At 37.0% G+C, this 15,524-nt stretch overlaps 1 pseudogene; it reads left to right on the top strand.

The window, feature by feature from the left end:
• Nucleotides 1-2,816: 2,816 nt before the first annotated feature.
• Nucleotides 2,817-3,149, top strand: LOC102735120 (large ribosomal subunit protein uL23 pseudogene; annotated as a pseudogene).
• The last annotated feature ends 12,375 nt before the right edge of the window (nt 3,150-15,524 follow it).

Genomic DNA, 15,524 nt, shown 5'->3' with positions numbered 1-15,524 from the left:
TATAGATACTCTCTCTAGAATAGTGCTTCTTCAACTTTTGTGTGCATCAGAATGTTTTGTGGGCTATTTGTTTCTGTGTGTGGCGATTTTAAAACAATCAGTGCTTTTTAATGGAAACAACTTGACCTAAAATCTTTCACAGAATTTTGAGACCCATTAAAACAAAGTTTGATAAGAAAAAAATTCTGTTGGGGTGCCTGGGTGGCTCAGTCGTTAAGCGTCTGCCTTTGGCTCAGGTCATGATCCCAGGGTCCTGGGATCGAGCCCGGCATCGGGCTCCCTGCTCGGCGGGAGGCCTGCTTCTCCCTCACCCACTCCCCCTGCTTGTGTTCCCTCTCTCGTTGTGTCTCTCTCTGTCAAATAAATAATAAAATCTTTAAAAAAAAAGAAAAGAAAAAATTCTTTTATTCAGCCTGATCTATTAGAAGCCTGATCAAAGAACAAAGGAACATCAGGAATCTTCTGAGTGATGGATAACTTAATTATCTTGATTGTGGTAATGGTGTTATGAGTGTTTATATATGCTACAACTTGTCAAATCATGTACTTTAAATATGTACAGTTTATTGTCTATCAACTATATCTCAAAGATAAATTTCTCTGGCTACAATGTAATTAAGTTGGAAATTAATAATAAAAAGAAAGTAAAAATCTATTAAAATATTTCTAAAAATTCACGAGTCAAAGAAAAAAATTATGATAAAATTTTTAAATTCTTTAGAATTGAACAAAGAGAACAGTATAGAGCAAACTTTATGAGATGCAGCTAAAGTGTTACTGATTATTGTCTTAAATGCTTACAAAAGAAAATGAGGACTTGATATTATAATCTAAGTTAGAAAAAATGGAAATTAATGAAATGAAAAATATACACGTAAAAGGAAAGATCAGGAAGCAAGAGTTGGTTCCTTAAAATGACTAATTAGATAAACCTCTGGCAAGTTTAATCAAGGGGAGAAAAGAGGAAAAATAAAAGAATTGAAAAAGGAAACAAGATGCTGTAGATATTAAAAACATAAAAGGATATTCCACTCTGGCCAAGATGGAGTAACAGGGACCAGATTTATCATCCTTCCTAAAACAAGCAAAAAAACAGACAACCATATGAAAAAAAAAAACAGTTTTCAAGACACTGGACATCAAAGAACAAAGGGCAGTGGTCCCTAAGAGACAGAAAATAAGAGACTGAACAGAGATGACAAATGACAGAAATGAGGAGAGTCCTGTGATAGCCCCAACTTACTATCTTGAGAGTTTCCAGGCCATGATGCAGGGAGGGGGAATCAAGGTGGAGCACGGCAGATTCCCTCAGTTGCTGAGTTGATTCTTCAAGAATACAGAGCTGAGAGTCCCAGGAGACCCAAGAAGCTAGGGTTTGCAGGACAGAGTATCTGACTCGAGAGAGCCTCACACAGAGAGAACCTAGGGTGTCTGCACATGCGTGTGAGGAAACCACCTGGGGCCAGAGAAAGGAACATCTGAAGGCATTTAAGGAAAGAGTGCCTGGAGCTCACAAAGGTGTAGTGCCTGTTACCACTAGCTGGTTTAGAAAAAAAATCTCTTAATTCACGGGCACTGGGTGGAATACTCTGAAAGGATTATAAAGGAACATGAAAAAACTTTTGGGGTAATGGATAATGTTCACTATCTTGATTGTGGTGATGGTCTCAGGGATGTTTGCAAGTGTAAAACTTACCAAATTGAAAAAAATTTTTACACTTTTATATGTGCAGTTTGTTAATTACATCTCAAAAAAGCTGTTAAAAACTTAAAAAATAGAATCTAGAACACAAAAGTATAGTACATATTCATAATATATCTTCAATAAATATTTATTAGTTTTTCATATAAATAACTTTATACAATAAATTTGAAAACTTATATGAAGTAGATGAATTCCTAGAGAAATGTAACTTACAAAATTGACTCAGGAGGAAAACTGATTATATCCTTTAAAGGAATTAAAGCAGAATTTAAGAACTGTTTCAAAAAGAATAGTGCTGGGGCACCTGGGTGGATCAGTCAGTTAAATGACTAACTCTTGAATTCAGCTCAGGTCATGATCTCAGTGTCATGAGATTAAGCCCCACATCAGGCTTCTGCTGGGTGTGGGGCCTGCTTGGGATCCTCTCTCTCCCTCTCCTTTTGTCCCTCCCCTGCTCTCTCTCTCTCTCAAAAAAAAAAGTGCTGTGCCCCCCAAATTTTTATAGGGATATTTTAGCAAATACTCAAAGTGTAATAAATAAAAAGCACAATATAACGAACTAAGAATAAAGCCACATGTTCAATACTCACTATATATGTAAAACATACTAACTCAACAAGAGGAAAAAAATCCAATCTTAGTGAAAGAGTATCATAATTACCTCAATGATTGATAGATAAAGCAGAAAAAAATCAATAAGGATAATGATGACTTAAACAATAACCTCAATCCTTAGATAACTATTTTCAGGGAATAGAAATAAAACTCCTCACCTCATTTTATGATGTTAAAATATCTTGATATGAGATCTGTCACAAAAAAGAAAAAATTCCAGATCAATCTCATCCATGGACATAGATACAAAAATCCTGAACAACAATGACCACAAGCCTATCAATGTACAAAAGTTAAGTTATTCGGTTTCTTTGTTTGTTTGGTTTGGTTTTTTATTTTTTATTTTTTGTCAGAAATAAAAGACTGAGGTAACTTGACTCTATAAACCCCTGGAAATGAACCTCGGAAATCCCTTTCATGAAGATGGTGACTAAGGTGAAGAAGGTGCCCCTCCCAAAGGCAAAGCCAAAACAAAAGATTTGAAGGCCAAGAAAGCATGCTGAAAGGCATCTACAGTCACACAGAAAAGATCCAGATGTCACCTACATTCCGAGGGTCCAAGACACTGCATCTCCAAAGGCAACCCAAATATCCTCGGAAGAGCATCCCCAGGAGCAACAAGTGTGATCACTATGCCATCATCAAGTCCCCCCTGACTACCCAGTTAGCTATGAAGAAAATAGAAGACAACAACACACTTGTTTTCATTATGGATGTCAAGGCTAATAAGCACCAGATCAAACAGGCTGTGGAGAAGCTCTATGACATTGATGTGGCCAAAGTCAATATTCTGATCAGGCCTGATGGAGATAAGAAGGCATATATTTGACTGGCTCCTGACTATGATGCTTTGGATGTTGCCAACAAAACTAAAGAATATAAGAACTGAGAACATAAATGGCAAGATTTCATTCCTTTTGATGGCTGCATAATATTCCTCTGTGTGTGTGTGTGTGTGTGTGTGTGTGTGTGTGTGTGTGTGTGTATAAACCACATCTTCTTTATCCATTCATCTGTCGATGGACATCTTGGCTCTTTCCATAGTTTGGCTATTGTGGACATTGAATGGAGCACTGGGTGTTATACGAAAACAATGAATCATGGAACACTACATCAAAAACTAATGATGTAATGGATGGTGATTAACATAACATAATAAAATTAAATTAAATTAAAAAAAAAGAAGTGAGAACACAAATGGAATGCAAATATATCAAAAATACTCACCTTTTTAGTAATCTGGGAAATGTAAGATGAAATCACAATGAAACACCATTGAACATCTACGATATTCATAAACATGTGGCTTATGTCTGTGAGCAATATTGAACTCCGGAATTAGACTGACCCACTCAGGCATGGACCACCCCTGGTGGCCTACATGTAACACAGTGGCTTGGAGATATATGTGCTTCCCGTGGCCAGCTAGTCCCTAACAAGAAGAAAGGAGGAAGATTGGGGTTTTGATTGCCCAGTTTCTGCTCCTAAGTTCGTGATTGGGTAGGTCACTTCTCTTTCCTAGGGTAGAGTATGGGGATAGAGAAGAGTCAGGAGGATTATGTTAATTGACCCCCCTTCAACTAGAAGAAAACTCCAGGAGAGGTAATAAATGCTACTTACTAAAGATAGCCATGTTATAGTTAAGGCAAAACAAGTTACCCTTGGGGCACCTGGGTGGCTTGGTCGGTTAAGTGGCTGCCTCTGGCTCAGGTCATGATCCCAGAGTCCTGGGATCAAGCCCTGCATCCGGCTGTCTGCTCAGCAGGGAGCCTTCCTCTCCCTTTCCTTCTGCCTGCTTGTGCTCTCTCTGTCTCTGTCAAATAAATAAATAAAATCTTTAAAAAACAAACAAACAAAAAAAACAAGTTACCCCCACAATGATATAGTTATTTTTTACAGGGATGGGTAGCCAGCATGTAGAGTAATTTTACGGCAACAGTGGATCACTTGAGGTTTATCAGCACCATAACCAAGTACCATCAAGTTCAACAGAATAAAGAGACACCAGAATTTAAAGAAACAGTATATATTCACGTGTACTTTAGAGAACCATTCTAAATATATAAATTGGCAGTTACTTTTAATAATCTTTAAATTAAAAAATCTTACTAGGGGAATAATTATCACAATGCATGTGGTACAAAATTCAAAGTGTATAAAGTGTGTACAGTGAAGTCTTTCCCCTGCCCTGGCAATTATTCTTAAGAGTTGTTTTTCTAATTATATATCATCAGAGATGTGTTTTATTTCGTTTGCTCTTTCCTCTTGATTTGATGAACACAAAGTCCTCAATTTACAAATGAACTTTTGGAGCATAATTTGCTTTCAAAGCTTTTAGAATTCAGACTACGTAGTAAATTTCTGTTTCTAGTTTCTTTAAGGAGGCTCACTAGCTTTTAATTACACCTCAAATATAGAACATGAAATACTGTAATGCCTAATGCATTTAATAACATGGTTTCTGTATGAAATTGTGTTCCAAGTTGTAACTGGGACTTACTCCAAAGTCCCAGCAGAGACCATCCCTTTTCTCTCCCAATCCTTATACTAGAACTTTCAAGCTAATTCTCTGGGAAGTGGGAGGCAAAAACTATACCTATGGTGGTAGACAGGGTAGTAATGGAACTTCTGGGAGAGTAACAATGTACACCATGGGAACCACCTGCCAAATGAAGATTGGTAATTGGACCACAGTGTCACTGATAGCACCGCAGGAACAGGAGACAAAGCGCTCCTGAGTCCCACAAGCTGTAATTTGCTTCTGGAGTATAAGGTCAGAAGTAGCAATGACTGTCAGGCATATAAGTATCTTTAACTTACAGAGACAATGGAAAATACTGACAATCTGTTAATCATCTACAAATGGTTCTTTTCCTACCTCTTAATTTTAATGGATACAACTTGAAAAGGAAGTATTTTTCATAGTCATTTTTTTTTTACTTTACTTCAAAGTACGAATATTTCTTTTATAGTATGTTTCAAAACCAACTCCACCATCAGAATGTAAGACAACTGTTTTGGTTAGGAAATCCAGAGTAGACATATTTACAGTCTCTTACTCCAGAAATTGAGATAGAACTGTCAAGTAATTAAGCCAAACATTTTCTTTTCTCACTCACTCAGTGTATTGGCCAGATACATTAGGGCAGGGAATATGCTTGGAGAGCAGTCACATAGTCTGGTGGAATGAAGCAGACATGGAAATGAGCAAGGTTTGCAGAGTGATACAAAGAAGGAAGTAGCAAATGATACAAAGAAGGAAGTAGCAAATTCTATCTGGAGCTGGGAGTGGAGGCTGGAAAGAGGAGGGCACTCAAGAGACTTCAGTGAGTGTGACACTTGAAACCACCTTCTATCTCCTGCAAAGAACATGTCAGGCACAGAGCAAAGGGACAGAGCTTTTCCAGGGAACTACATTTAGGTGGGGCTTCACCGGCATAAGGGATGTATGATGGAATGTGGCATGAGGTGAGTTAGGAGGCTCCAGACCATCCAGATATATATGCTAATGCCTTGCATATTATCTTGTCCATCACACTCCTCTGGAAATCTTTAAAAAACACACACACATTGTTAGTTATTTTTACTCCTATATATACTAACATATATTTAAAAAGCTTTATAAACTTATTATTAATAAATCGAACAGAGGTTATAAGATAAAAAGTCAAAAGTTGCTCTCCACATTCATACCTAAACTGAGCCCTGCTTACTTGTGGAATATTTTTTTCATTGTCATACACAGCAAAATTAACACACTATTTATTCTGTGTGCATTATTCTTACCACTAACTCAAAAATGTCTTTTACCTTGATTTATTTGGTTAGGATCGAAATAAGATCTACATATTGCATTGATTTGAGACACAAATTGTATCATTTATTAATTTTCTATCTTCACTTACATCTATTTCTGGATTTGCTTCTCATTTCCATGGTCTTTCTGTCTAATCATGTACCAATACAACATTGTTTCAATTATGCAGATTTATAATATGTTTTTATACTTAGTAGTACTTTTTACACCCTCAATTCTTTTTTTTTTAAGATTTTTTATTTATTCATTTGAGACACAGAGATACAGAGAGAGAGAGAGAGAGAGAAAGCATGAGCAGGGAGAGAGGGAGAGGGAGAAGCAGGCTCCCCGCTGAGCCAGGAGCCCAATGTGGGGCTCGATCCCAGGACCCTGGGATCATGACCTGAGCCCTCAATTCTTTTCTTGGGGCTTTTCTGGCTATTCTTTTTACTTGTACTTTCAGATAAATTTTGTAATCAACTCATCTAGATTCAGAAAAAAATCTGATGGTAATTTTATTAAATTTATAAATTAACTTAGGGAAAATATACATATTTATGATGTAAGTCTTCCTGTCCATGAATATAATGTATCTTTTTGTTTTTTCAAATCTATTTTTTTGTCATCAGGAGTGTTTCATCATTTTTCTTATATAGATTTTACCTATTTCTTATTAAATTTATGCCCCAGTATTATATATTATAAATAGGGTTGCTCTTCCATTATTTCTTCTATCTGCTTATTGTTTGTTTATATTAAGTTATTGACTTATTTATATTAATTTTATATGCTACTTCTTTATTAAATTCTCTTATAATTTCTATTAATTTTTCCATTTGTTTTTTGTTTTCCAGATATATAATCAAGTTACCTGCAAAAAGAGTTAGTTTTTTTTGTCTTCCTTCCAATTCTTGTGCGATTAAATGTGTTCTCTTATCTAATTGCATTGGATAATACCTCTCTTTCCAATGACAAATAGTAATGGACATGGTAATCATCTTTGTCTTCTTTCTACTTTTAGTAATGTTTTCCCATTAAGTAAGATGCTGGCTTATGGGCTGAAGTATCCCTCAATTCCTAGTTAATTAAATATTTTTAATATGAATGAATGTTAAATTTTATTAAATGCTTTTTTTGGCATTTATGAAGGCAATAATCTGATTTTTCAGATTAATATTAATATGATGAGTCATATTAACTGATGTCCTATTATGGAAAAACTCTTGTATCCTTGGAAATGCACTTTGTAAACATATATTATTTTTAAATATACTGTTGGTTCTCTGTGCTAAGATTTAAGATTTTTTTTTTACATTTCATAAGTGGGATTGGTTTTCTTTCTTCTTCTGTGCTCTGGACTGGATTAAATAGCATTGGGATGATCTCATCTTCTATGGTTTGATAGAATTCCCCTGTGAATCTTTTTTTTTTTTTTTTGAATATCAGATTCTTCAGCTCTACCTTAGTTCTACAGAGTGTGGGATTCAGAGTGTGGGCCCTCTTCCCGTACACGTACTGCCAGTGATACTCACCCATGGATTTTGCATTTTGGAACCACCATAGGATATGGAGATGATGAATCTTCCAAGAATTGAGTATAATATTAATACCAAACCTGACAAAGATCATACAAAAAGAAAATTATAGACCAATCTCATTTATTCTGTGAATATACTAAAAATCACTGAATTATATACTTTAAATAGATGAATTTTATGTTATATGAATTATATCTCAGTAAAGCTTTTTTTTTTCTTTTTAAGAAAAAAGATTACTATAGCATGATTCCTAGATATCTCACTTAGGGGACTGAACAAATGATGGTGCCACTTACTAATAGTAGGAGTAGAGAAAGATGAATAGGTTTGGAAGGAAAGCTACTGAATTCAGTTTCAGACAGGCTGTAAACTGTAATTGAAGCTACGGAAGGGGATAAAGTTACAGAAGATGGAGACAAACCCATAAAGTAGAATCAAGGGCATATTCACTTTCCTTCATATAATCCTGAAATTCTACATGGAAATAAATTGAGTTTCCAAGTTTTTTAATGCTAGCTGAAATGTCCTTTTGCTTTCCATTTTATTGTTAAAAGATACATGATTAGTTTATCCCAACCAATATCCAATGGAATGGTAATTTGAATTCAATATAATGGTCATTACCAGATACTAAGAGAGTAACAAAGTTTATTTTTAAAACCTTTATCTGGAAATTAGTGTTAAAAGAGTCACCTTCTGACATCAGTGAGAGAAAAAAAAACATCTCCTCTATGACTATCTTCTCTCTGAGGGCTTATGGAAGTTTGACCTATTTGTAGGAGAATGGATGTGATTGAATAAGGTGTCCATTAATTAAGATGAATGAGTTTTAAATTAAGTCAAGTTAAAACTTCAACCTCACAATAAGTCTGGCAAACAACGGAGGATAGTTTGTTTCAAGGAGATGAAGGTTTTGTTGTTTTTGTTGGTTAAGGCTTCAAATTGACTTCTGACAAGGAGGCTGCAAGAAGATTCTCTAGCAAATTGGCATCCTGGGGAGAGCCAGGTACTCTGAAAATTTCTAATTGGGAGAAGTTAGAAGTTATATAAGCCCAGCTGCCAAATTGACTGCCTAACCTTAAAAGCCAGACAGATTTACCTTTCTTTCTTTCCTTCCTCCTCCTCCTTATCAGAGACCTTGTCTGGAAATAAATCTCAAATTGCAAACAGAAAGTTCTGTGATAAATCAGGCCTAAGAACTAGAAGGGAACTTGTTATGGTTTAACAGATGCTGTGACTCATGCAAGACTTTATATCTAAGCACTCATACTCACAAGTAGTCCTGAATTTGGCTTCAGTGTCAACTAATCCAGAGAGGACAAAAACATGCAGTATGCTATATTGTGTCCACAGAACTTCTGTCACTTAAGCATATTTACATTTCTGAAAGCAGGATAATTTCAGTTTGGAGTCACAGATCCTACTGCCTATAGAAAACTCTAATCAGGATCACCACCATGGATACTGCCCAATTTTAGAAATGATGTTATTCCTGGAAAAAATGTGCCTATAATCATCTGTTTAATAAAAGTTATTTCAGCAGTTGTGGTTCAGAAAATATTTCTAACCCAATTTTCACCTGTCTTTACCAGCCTGGAGATCATACTATAGCTATTCATAAATTACAGCGGATCCAAATTCTATCCTTTTTAAACGGGAGTTATTTTTTTTCCAAAATGATCATGGTTATTTCTAGGAGTCCCCAAACAAGTGCCTTCCCCATATTCACAAACAAATCTTTCAGCTTTCATCACTATATGGTACCATTAATTAATTCATTCATTCAGTTAATATGTACTGAGTGCTTTCTGTGTGAGGGGATTTGGCAGAGTCTTACAGATATCTCAGTCCTGGCCCTCTTGGGGCATTCATAGTTTTTTTCCTGGAAAGCTCCAGTTATCATTTGTCAACACGCATTGCCGGCAAGCAGCTGGATGAAATTTTTATCCCTGTCTCTGCTGAGGAAGTCCCCCGTGAAACACTTGAACAAGAATATACCGAGAATGCTATCTTTCAATGTTCCTGAAGTCTCCAATCTTATGTGCTGGAACAATGCTGGATTTCATATGGAGGTGGAGAAAATAACCCTCCTCAATTCTGTGCTCCTCTTTGACGTCTGGATTCCAAATCGGGGCTGCTTCTTCATGAAAAAAAAATTTCTGTAGCTCTTGGGGCTCAAAACCAGTCCTAGAGGCTCAGCGTCATGTTTTCATCTTCATCATCCCTCTTGCCTGCCCCAAACCCCATTACTGAACTATGGCACCCAGGAACATCAATGAGAGCAAATATTTTCCAGGTTTTGGTGGTTGTGCTTATGTTAGGAGTGTCTGGACCTCAGCTTAAATGGCCTGTTGCATTATGTAGCATAATTCAAATGCTTGGTCAGGAATCTAGCATATAAAATGTAACCACTTAAAGATTTTGCCCAGAGCTATAGCAAAAAAGTACATGGCTTTTTTCAGTGAACAACTCATCTAGAGCTAGGTGTGTTACTAGGTTGAGAGTGGCAACCAATTCTTGTAGGAATTGACAAGAGTTACCTCTAGAAGATCCAAAGCAAAGTGGGAAATGTGGTTCAGGAAAAGGATTCAGTCCTGAAATACTGAGAAATTATGTTGCCAGGGAGAATGCATGACAACCTCTAAAGGCAAAAAAAAAAAAAAAAAAAAAGCAAAATAAAACAAAACCAACCAACAACTGACAAAAAACAGACACTAGACCAATCAAAACTGTTACTGAGGGGTCAGCCCTGGGAATACTAAGAATAAATTAAAATAAAATTCAATCAATACCAAGTCTGACCTGTTTTGTGGGTGAGTATCTACTGTCACCTTGCATGTTTTAAGAATGGTCTTATTCAAAAGTTTCTAAACTACTCTAAAAAAAATCCAAAATGGGGCTATGATGTAGCATGTATAACACCTGACACAAGATATTATTTATTACTGGAGTGTGGATCAGGTAACTCAGATTTTGAAATTTCTGGTATTTTGCTTGGTGTTGTTCCTTCCACCATTTAAATTACCTCAAAAGGGAATGTTTGTCTTTGCTGAACAGAGCAAAGAGACTCAGTGCCTCTGTCCCTGTGGGTTGGCAGCTGAAATGTTTCACCTTGTTGACCTACATGAACCCTGAGGAGATGGCATGGGTATAGGAAGCCAGGAGGGTGAGAGTCAGTGTCAGCTCTAGAATTAACAGTAACCCCATTTCGAGGTATTTATCCTAAGTATGAAATTTATCCTAGGTCAGAGCTGTGGACAAATACATTTATTGATAATTCACAAGAATCAAATTTGGATTTGATTCTTGTGAATCAATGTGCAGACCTAAATGTCTGCACAAAGGAGATAAATTAAATAATACATGATGTTAAGTCCATGAAATAGAATAATACACAACCATTACTGTATTAAATCATAATGTATCATCTTGCATTAAAATCTTATTTCCAAAAACTATATGGTAAGGTGGGAAAATATTTATAATAATGCGTTAAGTCAAAAAAAGAATATATAAAATAGATATATAGTATAAACCCACCTTCATAGTTGCAAATGAATTTTATATATTTTTGTATGTTTTTCTTTCTGTGCACACACACATACAGTTGCATTTACATACACATACACGCAGTTATCTATTTATCTTTTCTGTTGGTCAGAGTAAGCTAATTTATGCTGCATTAACAATGTGAAAATCTCCAGAGTCCAGAGCTTTGAGACTATAATATGATATAGACTAGATATGACATAGACTAAAAATTCAGGAATAATCAGAAAAGTAATCTGAACTGGAATACACCCAAATAGAGGGAAATTCCAGTTGTGAACTAGCAAAGGAATGGAATTTAGATTTAGATGACAGGTTTTATAATTCAGTATACTATTTATAGCCATTCACTTCTAAAAGAGTTATAACAGTCACTTATAATGAAATCTCGTATCAGTGGAATAGTTAAAATAAAAATATTGGAGAAAGCTAGAATAGCATTTTTCAAAGCGTGTTTCACAGAATGGGACTAGGTGTCATGCGAAAATAAAGTTTTGTGTTCATATAAGCTCGAGAAATGCTTTAACAAAATGAAACAGTAATTCTTCTTTTCAGAATTTTGCACAGGCTTTGATGCTAATGATCATGGTGAATGAACAAGAGAAGTAAGGTGTATGTAAGTCTCCCTGATCAGAGCACACTTTCTGTGATGCTGAAAATGTTCTATAATCTGCTAGCCACATTTGATTGTTGAGTCCCTAAAATGTAGCTAGTGCAGCTGAAGAACTGAAGTTTTAATTTTATTTAACATAAATTTAAGTAACCACATGTGGCTACTGGCTACCATATTGGATATACTGGATAGCATAGAATAAGAGCATCCCAAAGGTCAAACTTCCAAATAACACACTCTAGGAAGCATTTATGTAGAGCAACCATTTTCAAACTTTTGGTCTCAGGATCTCTTGCCATTTTTTAAAAAGACTTTATTTTGGGGGCACCTGAGTGGCTTAGTCGGTTAAGTATCCGCCTTCGGCTCAGGTCATGATCCCAGTGTCCTGAGATCGAGCTCCATGTCAGGCTCCCTGCTAAACAGGCACCCTAGGATCTCTTAACCTCTTAAAAAATCAGTTGTGTAGCAGTTTTGTAGCACAAAACCAAAGAGCTTTTGTTTTGTGGGTTATATCTATCGATATTAACTATATTGGAAATTAACACTGAGAGATTTAAAAAACATTTATTCACTAAATCATTTAAAAATATCATCCGCTGGGGCTCCTGGCTGGCTCAGTCAGTGGAGCATGCAACTCTTGATCTCGGGGTTGTGAGTTTGAGCCCCACGTTAGGTGCAGAGATTACTTAAAAATAAAATCTTTAAAAACATACCATCAGTTGTTTTCCTTGAATTGACAGGCTTACTTCATTTATTTTCAAGAAAACCACTGCCAGATACGCAAGTCTGAGTAATCACAGTCATCTCATCAGTCATATTTTCAAGTAAAAATGGTATTCCACAAAAAAACCGCAGCTGATTCAGCTAGCAGCTCAATGCAACAGTGCTCCAACCATACTTCAGCATGTGGCACAAGTGTTCCCTGCCTATTTTCATACCTTTAAGGACTGAGGTTTAATAAAACTGATAGCTTTTACTTCATCATAATTTTTTTTTTTTTACTGCAAGTGTATGTACAGTGCCAGTCAGTATAGTTCCAGCACACTGACATTCGTGCTAAGGCCATGACAGTTTTACCTGCCTTAACACTTGCTTTTGTACCATCGGTGAAATAGGCAGGTAATCTTAGATTTATTATGAAAAAGTTTTTAACTCAGGAAGTCCTCAAGTGGGTGACTGGGATGCCAAGGGTCTGCAGACCATGTTTTGAAAAGAGCTAGTATAGAACAAGAATAAGGTGGGGGAGGGTGGGCAGGAGAAGATAAAATCCCGGAACCTGGGTCTTTAACTGAGATTGATGAGAAAACTGGTGAGTGTCCAAACTGTTTATTACACTTAGGTTAGAAGGACCCGGAGAGGTCCAAATAGAATCCATCTTTGGGAGCAGCTGGTTGTAGCAAATAAAAGGAGGTACCAATCATTATATCCCCACAACTGACTATTAGTTATTCATTTAAGAATAACTGAATAGTATAAATTTGTGGATAGGGTTCCTAGAGCTAATTCTTTTTTTTTTTTTCAGTTTTATTTTATTTTATTAACATATAATGTGTTATTTGTTTCAGGGATACAGCTCTGTGATTTGCCAGTCTTACACAATTCATAGCGCTCACCATAGTACCTACCCTCCCCAGTGTCCATCACCCAGCCACCCCATCCCTTCCACCCCCTCCCCTCCAGGAACCCTCAGTTTGTTTCCTGAGATTAAGAGTCTCTTACGGTTTGTCTTCCTCTCTGGTTTCATCCCGTTTCATTTTTCCCTCCCTTCCCCTATGATCCTCTGCCTTGTTTCTCAAATTCCTCATATCATTGAGATCATGTGATACTTGTCTTTCTCTGATTGACTTATTTCGCTTAGCATAATATCCTCTAGTTCCATCCATGTTGTTGCAAATGGCAAGATTTCATTTTTGATGGCTGCATAATATTCCATTGTATATATATATATATCACATCTTCTTTATCCATTCATCTGTCGATGGACATCTAGGCCCTAGAGCTAATTCTTTACAGATGACATAAACTGGATAATGAAACAAGAGAAAGCTAGAACACCATATCCTGAGTATTGGCCTGCAAAGAGTGGTACTTTAATTTTGTACAGCTCAGAGCTCATTTCAAAATATGACCAAATTCTTTTCACATTCATTCCTGAGTTTCCACTTTCTGACTTCCTCCCTGGCTTATAACTCAGAGCAGGATTTCTTTTTCCTTCAAACATTAGTAGACTTCACTTCCATCAGGCATGTCTCTTTGTCTCCACACCACACGTGGTTTCTCCCTTCCCTTTCAATGAGCACTCTGGGGCTTACATTTAGGATTATTTCTCCTACCTTCCCATCCACCCTCTCCCCTCTCACTTTTGTCCAGCAGACAGTAGATCATAACATGTGATGGGAAGTGGGGACCAGCGGTAATTGATTCAGAGGCTGATTTTGCAAGCTTTTGATACCTTCCTCATTGCATGGCAAAGTTCTTGTGGTACTTAGTGATCTACAGTATTGGGACTTTTAATAAAAAAAAAAAAGCTCCCCTTGGAGAGTTATTGGTGATAGGAACTTAATTTAACAATAAAAGAAATAATTTGTGTTTTTATAGCATTTTCCCTGAAAGAATTCCAAAGAGCTCTAGAAATACTACCTGGTTCTCCCCACTTCCTACAGCAAACACCCTTGTCTTCTATTTTTAGGTAGAAGGGGAATTTCCAGTACCTTGCTCCAGTAAGAAGATACAGTGAAGCTCCTGAGCCAAGTAGGGTGAGGAAAACCTCTCCCTTCCGCCCACCAGGCTACCAACACTACCACTGCAGCCCCCACAGCGTCCAACGGAGTGTAACCCTTTGCATTCAGTGGCTGGGATAAAGCACATTCTGATTCCTAACTGCTTCCTCTGGGCTCCTGTGAGGCAGCTGACCCCTGTTCTTGGGTCCTGAAGGGCTAACAGCCTGGGTTGCTGTTTAAAAAAAGAGACAGAGGGCGCCTGGGTGGCTCAGTTGGTTAAGCGACTGCCTTCGGCTCAGGTCATGATCCTGGAGTCCCTGGATCGAGTCCCGCATCGGGCTCCCTGCTCGGCGGGGAGTCTGCTTCTCCCTCTGACCCTCCCGACCCTCCCCCCTCTCATGCTCTCTCTCTCTCTCAGTCTCTCTTTCAAATAAATAAATAAAATCTTTAAAAAAAAATAAAAAAAATAAAAAAAGAGACAGAAAAGACAAAGAAAATGTGCAATTATGTTAATTTTCTCAAAGGGGGATGGAGAGTGTTCTAGAAAAAAAAAATTGCTGAAACATGATACCAGTGCCCGATTTAGATTGATAAAAATTAGATCTTTAAAAACTACAAAAGTAACTATAAAATCTTTTAAAAAATGCAATAAACATTTTGGCATTTATGTCACTGCTTTTCTGAAGGACTAATATTCAACTTGTAGTTGCCAGGACAGTGTACTGGCCAGCAGTAATATCCTTAGACCTGTGCCCCATACCGGAAGGCAATTGCTCTGGTCCTCCTTCAGTTGTGTTCCTCCCCATGCGGCAAGGAGTTTGTGGGCCAAAGGGGATGTGCCCAATTGCAATCTATGACCTTCTTTTTTAAGATTTTATTTATTTATTTGACAGAGAGAGACATAGCGAGAGAGGGAACACAAGCAGGGGGAGTGGGAGAGGGAGAAGCAGGCTTCCTACCGAGCAGGGAGCCCGATGCGGGGCTCGAT

Source organism: Leptonychotes weddellii, chromosome 3 (assembly GCF_054177405.1).
Source record: "Leptonychotes weddellii isolate Sample4059 chromosome 3, ASM5417740v2, whole genome shotgun sequence".
In the NCBI taxonomy this organism is placed as follows: Eukaryota; Metazoa; Chordata; class Mammalia; order Carnivora; family Phocidae; genus Leptonychotes; species Leptonychotes weddellii.
This window is presented reverse-complemented; position numbering and strand designations above follow the sequence as displayed.